Source organism: Parasteatoda tepidariorum, chromosome 2 (genome assembly GCF_043381705.1).
Source record: "Parasteatoda tepidariorum isolate YZ-2023 chromosome 2, CAS_Ptep_4.0, whole genome shotgun sequence".
NCBI lineage: Eukaryota > Metazoa > Arthropoda > Arachnida > Araneae > Theridiidae > Parasteatoda > Parasteatoda tepidariorum.
Genome location: NC_092205.1, coordinates 13862412 through 13886306, shown reverse-complemented (window position 1 = coordinate 13886306; position 23895 = coordinate 13862412). Strand labels below are relative to the sequence as shown.

Below are 23895 nucleotides of genomic sequence, written 5' to 3'. Positions count from 1 at the left end.
GAAAAAAAAATATTTTAAGTTAAAAGTTACGTATATGATAAATATTTGAATTGTGTTATTATTATTGTTTTGATTGTTATTATTTATTGCTGCGTCATGTTTATCTAATGAAAGTAAGATTATCCATTGTATAAAAATATTTATTAACAAATGCTGAAATTAGCTTTCTAATTGTTTTAATATTTTTATAATTTAAAATTTAATTAGTCCTTCTCTCAATGTCTTGTTTTGACTTTTTCTTAAGAAAAAAAAGTTTCTGAATTAAAAATAGGTTGCATAAATGAAAAAAAAATCATTTCTGAAAAGGGCTTTGTAAATGATAAATTTCGAAGCCTTTAAATAACTTTTTATAAAAAAAAATTTCAATCATTCTTAATCGAATTTTGATTAAATTAAACCAATTTTTTAATTTTTATTATATTTTATATGAAGCAAATATGAATATTTAATTCTTTTCTTAACAATCAATGTGACGGCTAACTTTTTATTTCAATACAAATGTAAAACTCATTAATTCACTGTCGGGACTAAATCGAAAACAAAGTCTATTTATAACTCTTTACTCTTTATTTCTTACCACAAAAATGTTTCAGTTAGATGATGATTATGCTGATTCTCACAATTTTTTTGGTGATTAGCTTTCGCCAAATTATTTTCAAATTTAATATTAATTATTTTTGATTTTTTGATCTCATGAACTTTGATCTTTATTGATCTTTATTTCTTTTGATCTTTATTTTTAATTTTCATTTTATCTTTCTATAAATCACCAACCATGGATCTCTTCCCATGCTCCTAACTTTCCGTTGGACCCAATTCACTTTACTTTTAATTTCGAATTATTGGTGATCGAACTGGGGGGCTTCGGCCTATCAGTCGCAACCGTTGAATCTATATCGTTATAAAAATTCTGCATATTAAGGGGATGATTATCTTGATCTTTTAGAAAAATTTTCTTCATTTTACTATTTCTAAGTATGAACATATTCTCTAAATAATAAATAAATTTTTCTCAAATAAATTTGCTTCTTTTTCTTTGAAAAATATCTCCCTCCTTCATATCCAAATTAAACTGTATCTGAAACGGCAAAATTATACTTAAATCCTACAAAGAAACTACATCCACTATACAGTAAAGAATTCGGACTAAACTGCCATGATAAAGATTAATTTAAACCAATATTTTTGCTTACATAATACAAACCAACTCAAGAAAAGGGTGAAGACCTTTAACTCTATTTAAACCTCAACTAAAAAAAAGAATTAGGTCAAAACCTTTTAAAGTCGATGTGCGATAAAAAGACCACTCGCTGTCTTTTTTGACGAATTGACTACCAGATGGCGTGAACAGATACTCCAAGCGATTTTTCTAAATCCCATCCATGATAATCTAAGATTATCTCGGGGTATTTAGCATCCCGCCACTTTTTTTTTATTCTCCTCGGAAGAAACTTGAGTAACATTTCACTCGACAACTCCCTCTCAAAGCCAAAAATTACTCTACTCCTCCCTCTTGGCGTGGGTGGAGGCATTTATTATCTCCATCCTCCCTCTCTCTGCTCTTCAGCCTCCAAGATGTGGAGATATTCGTCTCCAGCATCTAACTTCGATGGGGTGGGGCAAATGTTTGTGAGGGGAATGGGGGAAGTAAAAGCAAAGGTAACGCCCATGCTCCGAACGTTGGTCGTAAAATTTTTAGCCGCATCCCGGCATCCCTCTTGCTCTTCCTCATCCTAAAAGAACATTCTAGGGGTGGAGTAGAACGAGTTCTCGGAAAAATAAGACGTATTTCTTTAGGATTGTGGGTGAGTTTTTGAATTTTTAAAATTTTTTTTCGGAAAAAAAGAATAAAAAATTAAATGCAGTTAAAGAAATTCACCGAAATAAAGAATTGGATGAATTAGGTAACTTCTTGAAAGAGTGAAGGTCTTCGTGTTTTTAAAAATGTAGTATAATTTAGCGGTATATATAAACAAGGGTAAACAAAATTTTTGTATTGTAATTTCTGAATATTAATTTTGAATTCATAGTCTATATATTACTTTTTGATACATTTTTCAGTGTACTTATTTTCCAACAGCTGTTATTTACTTATATTTCAACTTATACTATGATTCTATCCTTAAACTCAAATGCATTGTAAAACGTTAAAAAATACCAGTGTTCTATTTTAATGTTTGTAAAATAAAAGTTTCACACACTGCGTCAGAGAAAATTGACTTTTTAAATGTTTTATTTTTTCTCTGAATGAGTGCCAATAAATACGTTTAAAATAAAATTTCGAACGATTCGCCATTCAAGTGGTTTTATGAATGTGGTATTATCAAGTGGTTTCAAGTGGTTATACATAATTGGATATTTTTTTTACGCTGAACATTGCGCTCAATGTTTTGAAACTGTTATTTTACATTCATTTGTATACATTACGATTTCATCTTTAATCTCAAACGAATGGTAACAAATTACAACATAACATGGTACTGTTTTTATCTATTTGTAGAGCACGACCGTTACTTATCTGTTGTAAGAAAAACCATCTACTTTTGAGATATAAGTTTTTTTAAATTTAGGGCTAGGGCTAATTGAATTATAATTCAGATTAAAAGCAATTCTTAACGTACCCAGAATGTGAATGAGGTCATTGAACTCACCTCAACAAATTTTAGTTACATGAAGTCGAATGTTTTCAGCAGTGATTAAATCCATCGAAATGTTCTGAAAAATAGAAATTTAATTTTTCTATATTAAATTGAAAATGTGTACATAAAGAGTATATTCCCTTGACTGCTGACTAGTTACGTTAATATTTAAGTTAACATTTATCGAAAACCCCATTTTTTATGATAGAATATTTTCTTCAATATTCCTCTAGTATTAGACTGCTAAAAAATATCAATCTGAACTATTTTTTATAAAAATAATATTTTTTTATTCTTTTATATGTATAATTAATATTGAACTGCGAAAAACAAATATGGTCAAAACTTCCAAAAATTGGTAAAATTTACGGTGTTTCTAGATTTTTACGGGTTTACCAAAAAACAGCAATTTTTACCGAAGCCCTATAGAAACGAGTTTGGTAAAATTAACAATAAATTATCAGTTTACAATGTGTGCTGAAATTGGGTAAATGAGGTAATTTAATCATGATACATGGCATAAAAACCATTCATTCGGTCAAATTTAATTTTTATTAAATATGTGGAAATAAAAACTATAATTTTAAAAACAAAAATTTCCGGTAAGCCGTTAGTATATCAATGGAAAAATTACCAAAAGAATGGCTTGAATCCCGTATATTTTGGTCTCACTAACCAAAATTATGTATTTTTTTAAAGATTTTTTTATCTATTACTTTTTTTTAACCAGAAACGTCTTTATACAGTATGGTAATTTTACCAAAATTTTTTTCTCCTTGTGGATAGACTTTTTACATGTCTAACATAGATAAAATGTATGTAATAGACATTTTAATCATGTTTAATTGTATAGAAACTTTTAATATGATAAAAATTTGAAAGACATTGGGTAGAACATTTTTTTAAAGTAATATTAATTTGTGAATGCCTTATAAAAATTAAGGTTCCTGTTTGCTCTTGAAGAAGGTGGTAGATGGATCATTATTACTTAGTTTATTAATTTTTAAATCGAAATGTGCCATTTGCTTTGAAGTAACATATAGCTGCATTGCAACATAGCTATGCCATAACATAAAGAGCTACATCGTAACATATATTGCTTATAAATTCTGTGCTAGGAAAAAAAAAGGATGTAATTTTTATTTGGGAAATATTTTTTGCAAGATGCAAATTCAATGTAAAATAAATAGTAACAGACAAAATATGAAATGTATTCCTGTAAATTTTCCGTCCTTTTTATATAAAATTAATGATGATTTCATCTGATTAAACTCAACATCGAGAAAAAATTTTTGAATCATGAGAACAATTTAAAATATTTTTATTACAAATATATATAATGAAGAAAATTAAGAAAAACAATAAATTTTATTTACTGAGCTGCAAGCAAATAGAACTCATAAAATAAGTTCAATTTGCAGAGAAAACATGAAAAAATTACAGAACAGTGGAAAAAGGGAAAAAGAAAAATAATAATAAAAATAAAAAAATAAAAAATTCAGAAAAATGAAATTTTCCGATAAACTCAATATCAAGAAGAAAGACATTTTTTTTAAAACAAAATAATATGAAGCTTTAGGCTTTCAAAAGCTGCATTAAGTAATAATCTATTTTTTAGATCTCATTTTTTTTCCACGGTTGCTGAGACATACACATTCGATTTGCTTTCTTGCACTTTTAAGGCCTAATTTACCAACATTTAATATTTGATTCTCAGGTTTTTACTTATGAAGAAATTATTTTAACATTTCTTTACACATTTTCTAGTTTCTCTACTAGTTATCCTAGTGTTTCAAAATGAAAAAAAATCCTAACATTTTCGCTTTGAAACTACATCTGATGTATATTTTTCACTTGAATCTGAAAAGAGAAAATTCCGAATATAAAAAAAGAAAATTATGAATATGTATTATAAAAAGAGATGAAATTTAAATGCAAGAATAATAGTGTTAACCATTTGAATTTCAAATCAGAAAAAATTATACTAAGAAAGTCTGTTTTCGTTTTTGAAAAAAAATTCCTCAATAGAGGAATAGTTGAAAGTTATAATTTTTTAAAAGTACTTTTGCGAATTTGAATAAAGTTATTTTTATCCATACACATTTTGTGCTGCAGTCACAATTACATATTTACAATATTTTTTTTGACAAATGCATGAATAAAACCATGACATTACTTTAAATATCTTGCAATTAGTAAAATATTTTATTCTTTCTAGGTAATTCTCTATAAAAACTCTCACTCTTTTAAATTAATTATAAACTAATTTCTTTTTCCTGCAGCGTTCTTTTTAATTTTTTCATGATGCATGAAATAAAATTTAAAATTGCTCAGTTTTTTTTAAAAAAAAGTATTCTTTTATTTTAAAATTAAATCAAGTAGCTGTTTCGAATATTTCAAAAATTATTATTGTTCAAAAGTTTTTAATTTACTCCTTCTACGATTTTTGTTAAGTTTGATATTGATGATAATTACTTATTGTTATTTTTTTTTCATTATCTGTATTTACATTTAATTTTTTTAAGCCCAAATCCCTATAAAAAAACTAAACTAAAAATATTTTCATGTGAGACGATACTTACATTTAATTTTACTTTATAATGGCTGAAATTTTAAAGCTTGGAAAACATTTATGGGAAAAAATGTATAATTTGATTTTTTTGTATTTCTGAGTTTCTTTTGCGTTTAAAAATATTTTCGTTGCTTTAATAAAATTTTTCTCAAGCTATTTTGTATTTCTTTGAATTTTAATGCGGTCAGCAAATTTTTATTTTACTTTAAATAATTCATTATATTAAAGATTTGACGATTGATTTTTTAAAAAAAGAATCAATGAATAAAGAATTCATTTTGGATATATGTGGAGTTACATGTGGAGTTGGGATATATGTGGATCTTCTCTTGTCAAACCAAACCAAACAAAATTTAAATGATAGGAAGACTTAAAAAATAAATAAATAAAAAAGAAATAAATAGATAAAAAATAAAATTAAAATATGTATAAATAAAAATGGAAAAAAATGTCTAACGTTAGTATTTTTATATAATTCATTACATAAAAATAACATTACTCATCATAATATCTTGACACATCGTCATCTTTCATAACTTTAAATAATTCATTATATTGATTTGACGATTCATTTTTTAAAAAAGCAATCAATGAATAAAGAATTCATTTTGGATATATGTGGGGTATATATGTGGAGTTTGGATATATATGGATCTTCTTTTGTCAAACCTAAAGATATGAAGACTTAAAAAAATAACTAAATAAAAAATAAATGAATAGTTAAAAAATGAAATTAAAACATGTATAAATAAGAATGGAGAAAAATGTCCAATGTTAGTATTTCTATATTATGAATATAAACAGTTTGCATTAACTACAAATTATAAATTTACCACATTTTAAATATATAGAAGATGCGCAAAGAAAAATCCTCCTGATTATTTTAAAAGAATTCGTACTGTAATCTTATAAAGGATTTTAACTTTGAGAATTTTGTCACCTTGAACTGTAATCATCTACAAATGCTATTGACAAGACTTAAATTTAGGTTGCTTATAAATTATATATATATATATTATATATATTAAGAAATTAATTCATATTATAGTATAAGATTTGCAATACATATCAATTATTTATTTTATTAGTATTTGTATCGTAATTTTTATTAATAAATTTTATCGAGTAATTTGATAAATTATTTCTTGAATTTTTTAATTGAATATTGCGTTTGATATATTTTTTAGCTAATCTGATTGATTAAATTCCGATAATTTAAATTAGATTAAATGAAACTTAGATTTGATTACTTAAAAAAAATATGTCTGATTAGATTTTTATTGAAATTTTGAGAAAGTAACATGCATTTTGACAGCCATTGGGAACTAAGTTTTAAAAAGAAACAATTTAGTGTTAGACTGTATAGGAATTTGTGAAAAATTACTTTATTTGCAAAATCATATATATTTGTGGCAAAAGTTCCTCCAAAATATAGTTTTAAAAATAAAGTTCTGGATAAGAAAATTGAAAAAAGTTAAAGTGATGTAAACATATTTGCAATAAGATTGATTATATAGAAACATTTTTCACTAACTTATTATTGTTTTTAATACAACAATACAGTTGGGACTGTACAATTGTTGAATTTTTATTCATTTAAACATCAAAATCACTTTTAAAATATTGATCTCCATGTCAAGTTAATGCACTTAAAAAAAATTAGGAAAATCCATTTGAAATAACTATTGCATAGTAATAAAAACTTAAACAAGATCAAGCAGTTTAAACTCATTGCATAAATATTTTCAATATGAGCGCTTAACTACATTTATTATAAAACATGTTAAATAAGTAAATTGAGCTTTTATCTTTATTTTTCTATTTACGAAACTTAGTTGTTTTATGTTATTAAGTAATCTTTTATGTTATTAAGTATGTTATTTTAGTTAAGTTCGAAATAGTATATTTAAAAATATGTCATGCACGAAGTCGACCAAGCAATGGTGAAATAACAGTTTTTTCTCTTATTAATGTTAAAATATTATTTTGTCATATAAAATAATGCAAAAAGCAATTAGTACTTCTTTCATTATTTAGAATTTTTTTTTGAGGATTTAATAGTTTTGAAATATTAATTAAAGTTACTATTTGAAAATTTTTAGGTAAACAAACGTGAAATAAATGACCTGATAATAATGCTTGTCAAGTAATTATCACTCATAGTTTTGGATATTTTGGGCATTTTTGAGCTCTAATTTGGATTAACATTATTTCTTAAGAGCTGAGAATCAACAGCAGAGAGCAATGATCCAAAAAAAAAATCTTTATAGGGTGATATAACGGTATAATGCAAAGAATATTTGTGGAATTATTTTTGCCTTTTCGTAAACTGATTTACTGCAAAACCTTAGAGAGACTCATTTTTGTTCTTATTCCTTTTACATAAGAGGCGTGTGCCGCCATCTTGAGATATTATTGACTGTCTCTTTGCAGTTTGAAAAGATGGCGTGTTGCTATGGTAACGGCCGCAAAGAACAACAAGCACCATGGATAGAATGACATAAACCAGGATCTGGCAAGAGCNTATAGTAATCTTTATTAATAAATTTTATCGAGTGATTTGATAAATTATTTTTTGAATTTTTTAATTGAATATTGTGTTTAAAATATTTCTTAGCTAATCTGATTGATTGAATTCCGATAATTTAATTTAGATTAAATGAAACTTAGCTTTGATTACTTAAAAAAAATATGTCTGATTAGATTTTTATTGAAATTTTGAAAAAGTAGCATGCATTTTGCCAGCCATTGGGAACTAAGTTTTAAAAAGAAACATTTTAATGTTAGACTGTATAGGAATTTGTGAAAAATTACTTTATTTATATACGTATTTGTGGCAAAAGTTCCTAAAAAATATGGTTTTAAAAATAAAGTTCTGGATAAGAAAATTGAAAACGTAATTAAAGTTAAAGTGATGTAAGCAAGTTTGCAATAAGATTGATTATATATAAACATTTTTCACTAACTTATTATTGTTTTTAATACAACAATGCAGCAGTGACTGTACAATTGTTGAATTTTTATTCATTTAAGCATCAAAATCACTTTTAAAATATTGATCTCCATGTCAAGTTAATGCACTTTAAAAAAATTAGGAAAGTCCTTTTGAAATAACTATTGCATAGTAATAAAAAATTAAACAAGATCAACCAGTTTATACTCATTTCATAAATATTTTCAATATGAGAGCTTAACTACATTTATCATAAAACATGTTAAATAAGTAAATTGTGCTTTTATCTTTATTTTTCTATTTACAAAACTTAGTTGTTTTATCACACACACGTAGTGTTGTATTGAAGTTTTTTCAATGTATAATGTTTTTTCTTCTGTTATTAAGTATGTTATTTTAGTTAAGTTCGAAATAATTAAAAATATGTCATGCATGAAGTCGACCAAGTAATGGTGAAATAACAATTTTTATTTTATTTTATTAATGTTGAAAAATTTTTTTGTCTTATAAAATAATGCAAAAAGCAATTAGTACTTCTTTCATTATTTTGAAATTTTTTTTGAGGATTTAATAGTTTTGAAATATTAATTAAAGTTACTATTTGAAAATTTTTAGGTAAACAAACGCGAAATAAATGACCTGATAATAATGCTTGTCAAGTAATTATCACTCATAGTTTTGGATATTTTGGGCATTTTTGAGCTCTAATTTGGATTAACATTATTTCTTAAGAGCTGAGAATCAACAGCAGAGAGCAATGATCCAAAAAAAAAATCTTTATAGGGTGATATAACGGTATAATGCAAAGAATATTTGTGGAATTATTTTTGCCTTTTCGTAAACTGATTTACTGCAAAACCTTAGAGAGACTCATTTTTGTTCTTATTCCTTTTACATAAGAGGCGTGTGCCGCCATCTTGAGATATTATTGACTGTCTCTTTGCAGTTTGAAAAGATGGCGTGTTGCTATGGTAACGGCCGCAAAGAACAACAAGCACCATGGATAGAATGACATAAACCAGGATCTGGCAAGAGCTGCATTTTCTTAAATATGGCGGATGTAATGCGAAAAGAATCGAATCAATTTACTCTTCCTTATACACATACGTCTAATGGCCACAATCGGGTTCTGATACTTGCCGAATCTGTTATATGAATGTCTTCTTCACACGGAAATCATATTTTTTTTGTTTGATTTAAATACATGTTTCATTTAATGCCTTATATCATCAAATCAATTTTTTAAGGATGGAACATCTTTAGAATTAAATCGATAGTTTAGATACTCACTACTGTTTATTAATTTCAATCAAAATAAATTTTAGAGCTTTGAATTTATAGTCCACTGAAATCCTTTCACCTTTTCCAAGAAACTGACATTTTTCCTCCAACTGTTCGAAAAAAATACATTTTGTCTTTTTTTTTTACCTTCAAATAAATTATTATTGTGCGAAACTAAGAGAATAGAGCATCGTTAGAATGAGTATATAGTTAAGATACTGATTATAAATTGCAATCAAAATTAATTTTAGAGTATTGAGTTTTCTGAAACACTCAAATCCTCTCTCCTCTCTTAAGAAACTGATTTTTTTCTAACTGTGCTAAAAAATGACCTTTTTCTTTTCTTTTTTCATTATATTCAAATAAATTATTATTGTGGGAAACTTCAGAGCAAAGAACATAATTTTAAACGAGTTTAAATGAATTTGAAATTGAAAAGTAAGCATAATGAAAATATATAAAACAGATTTTCTACTCTATAACGCTATTGTAAAATGAAATCGTGAAAAATTACGGATAAATTTGCATGTAGGGATTCTTAGGCGTATTTCACAAAATCATCCCAAAAAAATTATTTAATTTTTAAAAAAAAAAATCGTGTGTATTGCAGTTGGCTTAATATAGTTGACTTAGTACAGTTGGCTTAAATATAATTAGCAGCATAGCTTATGCATAGATTATTGATATTTATACCAGTTTAAAGTCCATTCTGCAATCATTTTTAACAATTTATTATTTAGTGAACATATCTTCCATGCAAAGAAAGAAAAATATTAAATCAACTAATTCAATTAACTATAGGCTATATACAGAATTTAAAACGATTTGAAGCGAACACATTTAAACTTTTTTTTTCTGTTTTCCTACTTTTAAAATATCGAGAAAAATTTTTTTATATAATCCTTTTTAAATTTTCACTCCACAGTTTTCCTATTTCATTTCATTTAATATTTTTCTTCCTCTTTTATTTATTTTTATTTATTTATTTTTGTTTTTGTAATGGAACTGTTTTTACTGCTTCGAATCCTTCAAAAATGAAAAGCGTAGTTAATAGAGGAGTATCATTGCAATATTGGTTAGAAACAAATGAAAAAAAAATTATTTAAACAAAAAAGGGAATTCAGGAGTTTCCACTGCCTGGCTTAAAAGCAACGCCGATTTTAAAAGGGCTTAAACGGAGACTGCTTCTAGCTCATTATTTCTCTCTTTGATTGATAAAATATCTACAAAAACTATCAGCACCTGTTTGGGATCTTGAATATTATTTCGGGAGCATTAGCTTTGTGTTATTTCATTAGGATGGAGTAAATCCTGATAAGAGCAAAATAAAATAGCATTTACATACCAGAAAACTGCATTTTAAAGAAAGAATATTATTGCCCCCAAAATTCAACACATAGTTTAAATTTATTTACGAATAGTGTTTGGGAGCAGTCAGAATAACAAAAGACGTTTCGTTGTCAAAATACCTCCGAAACAAATAATAGTCGAATTTGAGCAAAATGCATGTGGTGGGAGAAATATGTGAGAGAGATGCTTATTGGTCAAGATTCGAAACAAGGACTTCTGAGTTTGTAATAGGATGCTCTAACCACAATAGTTGCACACCCCAGTCCAGGAAGAGTTCGAAAGCTTTATATAGCGATCGCCAGAATGAAGTATCATGGCATACATTGCATTCGTTTAAAAAATTTTAAGACACAGCGAAATAAACAAAAAGTAAAATTAAAACTAACGATCGTCTGACTAAGCTATGGGGACCATATTTTCCAAATTACAACCTTTTAAACCATAGAAATTGGAAATTAGTATGTTCTGATGTGTCATTGTGTCTGCCGCTATATAAATCTTCGTTACTCTCCCTGCTACACTTTAAGAACCTTTTTTTAAAAAAATGAATTCAAATTATTTATACACGAGTTTTAAAATTTATAAAAATAAGAAAATGACTTTTTTAGAGCGAAAACTTTTTAGAATAAATTATTGACATACTGTACTATTCGTTATTTTGCTTTTCATTTAAATGGTTCAAATTAGTAATTCCCTTTTTTGTATTTATTTAAACACGCAAAATCTTTCAAAAAGTAAAAATTGAGTGTAAGAAATTATACGTGATTAAAATACGTGTGAAATTATACGTGTAAGAAATTATACTTTAACACTATTTATTAATTGCTTTTGTAATCTGTTCAATCCATGTATACTATCTTGATAAATGTTTAAAAAAAACTTATCAAGCTTGAAAATTCTTGTCGAAAAACTGTAGTTTAAACTTATTACTTTCTGGTATGCTTTTATCTCTGAAATCCAATGGCTAAGCGAAGTATTATTTGTTTTTTATTTCTCTTATTTAATTCATAATCTTTCCATATCTAAAACTCACACTCACCTTTTGGTGAATACAGAAAACTTATCACTTTATTAAATAAATTCCCAGGTAATCTTATGGAAAAATTCTATAACTATCAGGAAAATCTTTCAACTTATTATATGACAGTTTGGCGATGTCATTAGTCAGTCGAAAAATGATAAAACATTCGCCTATTATCGTGTTAATATTTTAGGATGCAAACAACCGAAACATGCAAAACGCTCTTTTTTTATTATTTAATTTTGTTCTTTTTTTATGCCGTTTAAGAAACAACTTCGCTACATTTTCTTTTTTATCTAAACACATTCAGATTTTCCCTCAACGAGATTTGCGTGGAGTGATTATCCGTAGGTTCCAGTGACTAGAGAACTGAACTATTTTATTTTTTGCTTATCAAATAGTGATAATAGAGTAAGTTACAACTCACTTGATTTGGCTTCAAGACAATTTGTTGAGGTAGATGCTTCTGATAAGATTGGAGGTTGAAATTGATGAGTCGCGATAGGAGAAATATTCGGATTCAGTTTTCGAAAAATATATGATAAAGAATACCTTATTATCTTTTTATCACTTTTAAAATTTCAAGTTGACATATTTATTTACCAATTAAATTACAAATTTGCTATCAGAATTCTTAACAGAGTATTATTTATTAAATAATAAGAGAATATTATCGTTAAATAAATCGTATCGTTTCTTCAAAGATAATAGGATGATTGAAAAAAAAAGTTTGAAGCTTTTGTGTTAAAAGAACCAATAACGAAATATTTATACGTGTTTTGATAGAAGTTTTTTGCATAAGAACTAAAATACTATTGTGGCAACATTTTGCTACAAGGTAACGTCGTATACTAATTTGCCCTTACTGTGATTCATTTATGTTCTTCAATCTCGATTTTAGAGTCTTTATTATTCAAATAAAATACATGTATTGTTAAATAAGTTACTTTTTAACCAATACAATATAATATTTCTTATGTTTAATTTAATATACTAATTAAGGGCTTTATTGAAAAACATGTAAATATTTTTGCTATTATAAATCACTGCTTTTACATTTCGTCATTGCTTTAGAGAATAAAGCTATTAAGTAAAATTTTCTTATAATCAATTTTCGAATTCCGAGATGTTATTTGAATCATTATAAACTAAATTCAGCTTCTTTAGAATAAAAATAAGCCATTTACATTTAGAACTAAGTTAACATTTTTGTTGTCGCATTTAATGAATCTACTAGCTTTATTTTGATAAGTTTAATATCTTGTGGAGTTATGAATTTAGCGCTTACAGACTAATTTATTTCCCCAGTTTAAAGTACACTGTTAGAAATTTCTCGGAAAAAATAGGTTAAATAACAATTTATTTAATCGTTACTTGACCACATTCGAACAAAACAGCCAAATAATTATAAATAAGATGGTAACCAAACTGTTAACTGTGAGAAAAATAATTTAATAACTGCTAACAGACTAATTTATTTCCCCAATTTAAAGTACACATTTAGAAATTTCTCGGAAAAAATAGATTAAATAACAATTTATTTAATCGTTACTTGACCAAATTCGAACAAAACAGCAAAATAATTATAAATAAGATGGTAACCAAACTGTTAACTGTGAGAAAAATAATTTAATAAATACTTTCACATAATATGGTTAAAAAACCAGAATTTTATCGAACCAACTAAGCCCACCTAATAAAGCAACTTGGTTCCTTGCAGCTGGGTACATATTACAGCCGAGAGAGAGCTAATCTGTCAGTCTTTTTACCGATAGGTCTGGAGCTCGAGTCTTAGCCTTGACACCACTATATTTCCGCCCTTCCTTTCTAACACATAAAGAGCTTCTAGTGCCCTGCACTCTTCAATGCCCATTAGCCTAGCTTATGCCCAGTTAAACTCCTTTTTCAAGATTTTGAAACCATGCTATAAATGAATGGTTAAAAAACCGTATAGTTTTGTATTAATAATTTTATAACCATACTAGTTGTAAACGGTTTCAAAATTGTAAAGGTAAAAAATGTTCCAACTGTAAACTTTATTGTTAATTATTTGGACAGATTGTTACGTTATTTTACCATAATTTTCGAAGGAAAATTCTATCAGTGTATAATTTTTATCTAAAGAACATTTTTTAACTGTAAATGTGTTGCTTGCAGCATATTGAAAAGAATATTCGTGCTTTTTTTCAAATTTGGTAAAATATTTAACCGTATAATAAAATATTTAACTGTTTATTCGTGTGCAAATTCATAATATGTAATTATGATGTTTAATTTAAAAATGTAAATATGACGCAATATTTTAAAATTTATTTGAGTTTTTTTATTATTGTTGTCTATGTTTTTAAGTTTTTTTTCTCAGTGCCGTCATATTATATTTCTCAATATCATACTACTGTCATATTATATTGCATCTTTCAAAAGAATAACACGTAATTAAATTATATTTGTATTATTTATATGCACTTGAAATTTTCTATTTCTGGGCAATTGCTAATTATAGTGTCGAAATTTACGTTTTCTGACATAGTTAAATCAGCTAATTCATGGAATATTATTATATTAATGAATATATGTTTATATGTTATCGTTAAAAATGTACTGTTTGTTCTGGAATAAGTGGTGATTGTTCAAAAATAGAAATATTTCATTAAAATCATAAATAATATAAAGATATATATGAATCTTTTCATTATCTTTTTAAAACTAATAATGGTTGATAATGCTTTGTAATTCTATTTTGCATTCGTAATACTTCTTTTTGTTAAGAATAACATAGTATTATATTGACGGAAAATATGTTAGTACCATAAAAAAGAAACAAAATATTGTATCAGTACTTTTTTTCCGCTCCCTCAAATTACAACTATTTCATCTTGATATCACGTTGAGGAAAAAGTGCGCAAATTTGGGATTATCTACCAAACGGTGTTTATTATCTCTGTACAACTTGACAAATTTAGTTTCTTCTCTTAGATTATCAGCTAGGCAGGAGAGATCGTATTTTGAAGTTGAGAAGATTAGTTCGTTATAGAGAATGATGTTTCCCGGGTGTGTCCGACCTCTGCGCTATGCAAAAAAATTGAATAGTCACCATTTGTTAAAACCATTGACTTTAATTTCAAAAATTTTTTTTTTCTATTCATAAAAAATATTTCTTATGTTGTTTAAGTGAACCTTGCGAGTTACGTTAGACGAAATACATGCTTTTTTCTTTTCTTAATTATCAAAAATGCTTGAATTATTTCAATTATTTCTCTCTAAATTATCATTTGATTTTGAGAAAAGAGAATTTTTATCAATATTCTTCCTGCTTCCTTAATTTATCTTGCTATCTATCATGAGCAGCCTTGTTTCGCTTTTTGAAAAATTTTCAATTTGCTCTTTGTTTTAAAAAAAGATAACTATTTTTCAAATCAAGGATAACTGATGTTAATAAGGAAAAAAAAATTTAATATTCAACATATTCTTTAAAACTATAAATTTATGGAGATTTTAGTCTTGTAGTCCTCTTAAAGATTTTTAAAGAAACAAATAAAGTTTCCAGTGAATTCTTCCTTCATTTAAAATTTTATTTAAAAATATTTTCTTCAAATATAATTCAAAACTTACTACATACCGCTTTCGAATTTTTTCCTGTGCTTTTTTACCAGATACAACGCGTTTATGCTTGATTTTTGATACTGAGAAAAGGAAAAATGCATTTTTTTTCTTTACAAAAAAGAGGTAATATGTCAACATGCTAAAATGGAATGGATTTTTTTCTATTGTTAGCTGATTTAGGAAAATAATAAAGAAAACAAAAAAAGATATTTGTCTCTTTTAATGTCTTTATCCATGTATTTATAACGAATATTCGTTATTATTAATGTTTTTAGTAATCAAGTTTATCTTACTGCCTTTATTTTTGTTGTTCTTTTATTTTAGTTCGTTTTGATTTATTTTCATTTATTTCTTTGTTATTTTTACATTTATTTTCTTATTTGTTAAAACTGTTACCTGTTATTAATGCCACTTTGTTAAGATTTAAAATCTTAAAACGATATTAATAATAAAAATTTAAAAAAAATCGTTTTTGGATCAAACGTGCATTCATTTAAATCTCTCGACTCCTTTTGTTTTTAATAAAAATATCCACAATTAAGCAATTAAATATTCACCTGTCAACTTGCTTCAAAGAATGAAAATATATANAAATATATGCACTTTAGAGCAGCATACTGAAGAAAAATATACGTAATTTTTATTTTCAGTTTTGGTAAATTTATGTGCAAAATTATAATGTTAAAAAATGTTAATATGAAGCACTATTTTAAAATTTATTTCAGTTTTTTCATTATTGTTGTCAATGTTTAAAAGCTTTTATTCCGTGTCGTCATATCATATTTCTCAAATGCACTGCATCTTTTAAGAAAAAGTAACGCGTAATTAAATTATATTAGTTTTATTTATATGCATTTAAAAGACTTTATTGAAATTGCTGATTATAATGCCGAAATTTACGTTTTCTTAAATAGTTAAATTAGCTAACTTATGGAGCTAACTGTTTTAATGTATGTATGTTCATAGGTTAGAGTTACAATATACAGTTTGTTCTGGAATAATTGGTACTTGTTTAAAAATAGTAATATTTAATTGACATCATGAATAATATAAAAAAATATATAAATCTTTTCATTATTTTTTTATAATAATAATCGTTGAAAATGATTTGTAAATCTATTTTGAATTCGTAATAATCAAATATTGGTAGTTTCAAATGTTTTTAATACCCATGTTTATCTTATTACCTTTATTTAATTCTTTTGTTTTATTTTATTTTCATTTCTTTTTTCCTTTATTTATTTTCTTTCTCTTCTTAATTATTACCTGCATCAATTCTTAATGCTAGTTTGTAAAGATTTTACATCTTAAAATGATATTAATTAAAAAATTAAAAAAAATCATTTTTAGACTAAACTTGCATTCGATTAATTATCTCGACTCCTTTTTTTTTTAAGAATAAAAATTTGCATAAAACTTTAAAAAAATATTTGCAATTAAACAATTAAATATTTACCAGAAAATTGAACATAAGTTTTCAATTTTCCATGTTTCAAAGAAGGGAAAATTGAAAACTTATTTTAAAGCGAACATTATATACTTAATAACAGTATAAATACACTTGCTCAATTAGAAACATTTTTTGCTTTCGCATTATATACTCCAAATAATGTTACCTAAGTTTAAAATTTTTATCAAAACCAGAAGGTGTCATTAAATAATAGAGAATTCCTACATCCTCGCGTTAAAGCACCGGAAAAAGTACGACTAGTCGACACGGCGCCCGGAGAGGGAATTCGACGGGAGAGGCGTCTCGGGGCCGGTAAACACGGATCGTTGCACCGATGAAAGAGTGTGATAGCGGCCGAAGGGGATCGGGATGACTTACGGAGGGGCGCCTGTTTTTAACGGGAGAAATACGATGTAGTTTTCTAAATTAAAGTTCCCACAAACTTTTTTTTGTCTTTTTCGTAGCATTTTTTTTTATGCTGTTATCTTAAACGGAAGAAGATATCAGTTATTTAAGAATTCTGTCCTAATTGAGCATCATGTCATATTTCCTTTAGTTTTTTTTCCTCCTTTAATGACATAATACTAAAAAAAAAAAAAAAAAAAAAAAAAAAAAAAAAAAAAAAAAAAAAAAAAAAAAAAAAAAAAAAAAAAAAAAAAAAAAAAAAAAAAAAAAAAAAATCATAATAGTAATGATACTTCAGATTGTTAGTCTAGTTTGAGTTATAATCAGATATTTGTATTTGTAAGGTTTTTCAACTGATCTCTGAATGACTTAAAATGATTAATTGATTAATGATGACTTAAAATGTAATCCTAATATTTTCAACAAATTTGAATGTTTTACTTACAAGTATTATAATAAAATATAAACAGAAAATAACCTAAAAAAATATAATAAACAATAGCATAATAACATAACTCAATAATTAAGGGGATCTTTAAAAGTTTGAAAATTGAGTAGTTTTTGTTCGAAGTTCTGTTAAAATAGAAATTTCGTTGGTTGTGGATATTGGAATTGTGTGTATCAACTATACTGATACTAAAACTCTGTACGCCAAATCTCATAAAAATAAGGAAAATTTTGTGAGATTAACCATCTTAATTAATTACACGAGTTAATTATAGACGTGCATTGGCAAGCAACAGTCTATGACCATTATATTATTATTGTAATTTGATTACAATAAAAAAAAATTATTTGGCTTTTAAAACAGCCTTATATTTTCAACACAGCAACGTTTTCATAAACATCTTTTAAGAGATCTTTCTTTTTAAATTATGTATATAAACAGCCGAAATCTGAATAAAAGTTATAAAAATATCTATTGATCAAAGACTTTTGAACGCTACTGTATTTTTGCAGCCATTTTTGATCAATAATAATAAAAGAAAAATTAATAATTTTATTTGAAAAATTTTTGGTTACAAATAAGTTCCAGAACAATTTTCACATGAAATATAGAATCTAATATTATGATTAATGATCATATTTCAATATTATGTGGTCATGTGAATATAGGTGATCGTTGTGGACAGCCAAAAATTTTAAACATATTTGGTTGTCAACAGCATGCATTTTTATATATATTTGAAACATATATATTTTTGAAAGCATTTTTTAATTAAATTTACAATAAACCTTGTTCAATATCAAAATTGTATACCCAAGGAATGCTCTTTAATTATGAGTAAATGAATTTGTATTTTCATGCATTTCTTTTTAATTTTAAATATCTTTGTTTAATTTTAAATATCTTGAATGTGGTACATTAAGTACTTTGAACATATATAACTGACAGCAAAGAAGTAAAATATTAAAAGCTTCCAGCTTCAATCATATAAATAATCCTTTTTAAAGGCTTCACGTCCCTTTAAATAGCAAAACACTCTCAGAAAAATTGGCCCAAGGTTTAACTTCAAAAATTTGCTGTGATAAAGGTGATAATTTTATTTAAACCATTTATTCTTTCAAACCGAAATATCATATTATATTTTAAAGACTACATTTTCAGGGCAATATGTACTGAGAAAAAAGTGTGGTAAAAACTTTTAAAATGTGGTAAAGTTTACTGCGTTTCTGGCTCTATGGGAACATAAAAAAATATGGTAATTTTTACTGAAGTGCTCTAATAATGACTTTTGTAAAATTAATAATAAAGTATAATTGAATAATATTTGATAAAATTTCGTAATTGTGGTGAAATCTGGTAATATTATCATAATACCTTATAGTATTGCATAAAAATCATTTATTTGGCAAAATTTACTTTTCAATTTTGTGTTTTTTACAAAATGTGCTGTAATAAGAACTATAATTTCGAAAACTAGAATTTCCAGTAAACTTTTATTTTATGAAAGGTAGAAACACTAAATTAATGGTTTAAATACCGTATATTTTAGTTTTATTTACCAAAATTATGGTTTACCAGAAATGCTATTTCCATTCAGTAGGGTAATTTAACATGGATGTTTTTCTCCATGTGGTTCAGTTTGGCACGATATTAAGATTGCTACAAATTTAAGCTATATTAAGGTTAAACGGTTTGCGAAATTTCATCAATAATAATCATTTTATATCTTTTAAGCAACTGTGTAGAAAAGAAGTGATGATTAAATACCTATCTTAATTAGTGACAGCAAATTTTTTTTTAATATTAAAGATTATATGTTTAAATAATTTTTATACTGTCTTTTTACAGAATTTTTTCCCCTCATCATATCTTTATATATCATATAATATGCATCATATAAAGATAATTTTCGTCTAATCGCATCAAGCCTTTTAGTTGAAATGAAAAACTACTCAATATGATCATTAGTGAACAATCAAGTTCTAAATACGTTGGTTGTTATCAATATATAATTAATAAATGTGACATCAGTATTCAAAAGTAAATAATTTATTTCCTTTTCATTTAATAGTATTTAGCAGTAAAATTTATTTATCATCCCTTTTTAGTATTATTCTTTTTAGTATTATAATGTTTGTAACAAAAATTCAAAGCTAAAGGCCTAAAATTAAAAGTGTGTTATTATTATTATAGTGTAAAATTATATCATGATATTGTCCTAATATGCAAGAATTTTTGATAAATGAATTTAATTACCATTTTACCAAGAGTTTAATTACCATTATTAAATGGTAAATAAATGTTTCTTTATAAGTAATATTAGCTTTTTAACGAAATTTAACTAAAACTGTTTAAAATCAACGTATGCAATTTAATAATAATAATCATTATCTAACTACTTAAAATTTGAAAATAATATTAGGAATGCAATTTTCTCACTATTGCTAAATAGTCTCTGATATTAAACTTGATGAAAAAAAAATGAATTATAGTTTAAAATTAATATTTTCATTTTTTGTAAATTTCCTTTGGCTCTAATTTTCATTCTTGTGGTATGATAACAAGTTCGATGCAATTATGCAAGCACACCCGATTAATTATCTTTTTTCTAAAATCTTCACCTTAACGAAAAGCTTTTGAATTCTTGAGATGTTATCCGTTACTTTTTTATTCAATTATCAACGTAGTCTAAAACAAAATTAATTGAATTCAATCGAATGGGAAATAAGATTATTTATAAATTGATGTCTCATTATTTATAAGTTTGAAACAAAGAAAATTATCGTAGTTAGAGCAAAAAACCAAAAAGTTTTAACTTAAAAGAATGTCCAATATCGTTTAAATATAAATTAATGGAATACTTTACTATTAAGGGAATGATCTACTTCGCATATAAATGCTTAATAATGTATTTATAACTTAACAACTACATTTATAATAATAAAGTTTTTCAGCTGTTCTAAATTAATTTCAGGCATTCAACATCAGTTAAATTATTTAAACCGCAGAAACACAAGGAAGTGTTTGTATAGTGGAATTAATGATCAGCCTCAGTGATTTTCTTTTAGTTAGGAAAATGCCAAACGTAGTAATCAAAACAAAAGCAATTTTCAGAAAAGATTGGCCCACCCAAGTTGTAACGCAAAAACAACACAGTTCTTTGATGCACAAAAAATAATTTGCTTACTTAGAAAAAATGAATACGAAAATAAAACACATTTTGATTTTAAATATATATTTTTTCAATTTCTATTAAAGGAAATAGTAGGCAGAAAATAGAAAACTTTAGAGAAGGTTACATACTTTGGAGAAGGTAATATACTTTGAAGAAAAATAATTTGAAGGTAATATACAGTGGCGTTCTGAGGTGTGTGGATAACCGGGGGCAACCTCCTCGATAACATGCTTTCTTAAAGAGAAGGGTAAAAATGTAATCTCTAAACAGTAAAAATGTAAACATTCGTTCTATTCGTAGTAAAAATGTAAACAAAATCTCATTAAGTCAAAGAGAGAAACATTGGAATGATGAAGATTCATTAAAATTTAAATTCATATTTCTAATTCATTTTAATTCTAAGGTATGTGAAGAGTGGAACGAAATTTTTTTAAAGGTTTTTTCAATGCAAAAGAAAAAGATTTAATTATAATTACATAGAATTTCATAATTAAATTTGTTTAAAAATCTTATATTCATTAAATATTAAACTTAACCCTTTCTAAGGCCAAGGTTTGTATACTTACCATAAATTTTTAAAAATATTCATGGTAAATTGTTTTTGCAATTCAAATTTTTGCTTGAATATGCTTGAATAAATTTAATGACCATATGAAAATTTCAGGGATTATTGTGTTTCTCTGCATTTCCTAAAATTTCATTTTGAAATTTTAGGTAATAAATAATTAAGCAGTTTTAATGGCAATTTGTCTTCTTTACAAATTTATAAACAGTAAGAAGTAAAAATGATTTAGTTGCCCACTTTTTGATCCCCTCCAGAGGGTTTTGTAAACATGCTTACCTCTAAAAATTCGTATAAAAACTCAAATTAATTTTATCTAATTTTCTAAATAATTTTACTTTTCATAAATCAATTTCAATCCTAAAAATATTTTGAAATACCATTTCGCGAAGTATATAGCTCATTGATGGATTAAGCAGATATTATTAAATATCATATTCGATATTATTCAAAATTTTATCTCCTTCAAAAATAATACGAGCAATCTAAAACCAAATTTAATGCGTTTTTAATTGTTTCCTTTTTAATCGCTTCCTTTTTTAATTGTGTTCTTTTTCTTTTTTAACTGGGTGCTTACAACCGTCCTCACGTTCTCTGCATGAACTGAAAGATAAGTTACTTTCACGATTTTAAATTTGTATTAACTATTCTAATTTCTAGAAACCAGGCGCAGACACAAGGTGATAAAAATTCATCATAGAAGGGGGGAGGGAGAAAAAGGCACCAAGAAGGTAAAAACTTAACATAGAGCAAGTGATGACATGTTGAGTTACGTCATCACCTTGTCAACAATCATGTAAAAGCAATTCACCGACGTGCTTGAGGATGTTGCTGTTAAATGTCTGTTAAAGCATCGATAATCTACGCTATGAGATCCTACGGTATGTCCACCAGCTCTTCAAAAACTAATGATTTAGTGTGATCTCACAGGAAAAAGTCTCGCGGATTGAGATCCAGATAGCATAATTTTGCACTTAAGTTGAGGTAGGTCAAACCTCAAGTAACCTCCACCATTCGTCTCCTTTAGATTCAGAGCCACTATAGATTTTTCTCAATTTTCATTACCTCAAAACAGTTTGCGATGTTCAATGATTAGTTTTCATCCTCTTATCCCCCCTCAGATTTGTCCGATCGAATTCTCTAATGTTCTGTAACCACAGTATGCTTACGTAACTGTATCTGTCATATACCATACAATATTCTACTGTATGAGCTGAAAATCAGTGCTTCGAGCTTACACGTGTCTGTAGGAAAGAATAAATTAAAATCCGGATGATGTTTTCTGTCAACACTTATATAGGTTTCTCTTTGTGTGTGTATATGACAGACATAACTGTTATTTCTACATAATATCAAATTTTGTTTAAAATTTAGTTGTGAAAGATAAACTAAGCATGTTATACTATTTTGGCCTGTTCCTTGCTAACTTCCCTCGCCAACCAGCGACTCTTTCCAAAACTAGGTCAATCTCAATTATTTCAACCCATAATATAACTTTTTTGATATTTGAAAAGTTATTCCAATAGCCTGGACTCATAAAAATTTGTAAAAATTGTGAATTTTTCTTTAATTTTAATGTAATTTAATCAAAAAGTAAAACATTAAAAGTAAATATACGTTCATTCACAATACCCTGGATAAATATATATTTTTTAAATTTAAAACTGCTAATATTTAAAACCTGCAATATATAAATAAAAATTTGTACAAAAAAATTATTTTTTCATAGTCTGTTATAAAATAAACAGTAGTTTTTGGAAAACGTTAAAATTTTTTTTTTTTTTTAAATAATTAAATTGTTATTTGACAGTTTTAAAGCTCAGATCTCTTTACGGCTTGATAGTATATATATAGTTTGAAATGTTAGCTTTTTTTTGTGTTTAAATCACTTAAACTGCATCTTTTTTTATTTTCCTTGCCGAAAGATCTTCAGAAAAACAGCCTTAATTGATTCTTGAAAGGCTTAAACTTAACTGACGAGGCAAAACATTTCACTAAATAAACTCAGCGTGTGATATTGTGACATAAACATTGACAAAACGTCTGTGTGTGGCATATGGTGACAGTTGCCGTAACTGTTACCCTTTTTTCTCTCTCCTAATATCCATAACCAGGCGTGGGTGCGGCAAAGGATGTTCTGTCCTTTGCCAAATCGACTGTCATGAGAGATAAGGTCTTGATAGAGCGCACAGATGAGGGAAAAACAGTTGACATGAATTTTGCCGCTTCAGAGCACTAGACGGCGTGCGTCTCTCGGCTAATGAAGGGTTCGCTGTTTTGCATCCTCATGACTTATATTTTAAGCGCTTTTCTCATTAGGGGAAAAAAAATTGTTTTTTTTTTTTCATTGCCGTCCATATTGTCAGCAAAATATTTTTTACAGCTTTTGTAGATTTTGCGTCTATCCCTTTTTTGCGAAGTTTGTATATATATATA

General features: G+C 26.3%; 1 protein-coding gene across 4 annotated transcripts in view; it reads left to right on the top strand.

Moving 5' to 3' along the window:
- The first annotated feature begins 1732 nt into the window (after positions 1–1732).
- The window catches only part of LOC107448880 (endothelial transcription factor GATA-2-like), a 313302-nt gene continuing 291139 nt past the window's right edge, over positions 1733–23895 (top strand). For 3 of the 4 annotated variants that reach the window (XM_071187723.1, XM_071187711.1, XM_021147696.3), the window contains exon 1: positions 1733–1805. The gene's annotated coding sequence lies outside the window, so the exon portion shown is untranslated. Of the gene's footprint in view, positions 1905–23895 lie in introns of all 4 variants that reach the window. The other variant, XM_071187727.1, reaches the window with a different exon arrangement.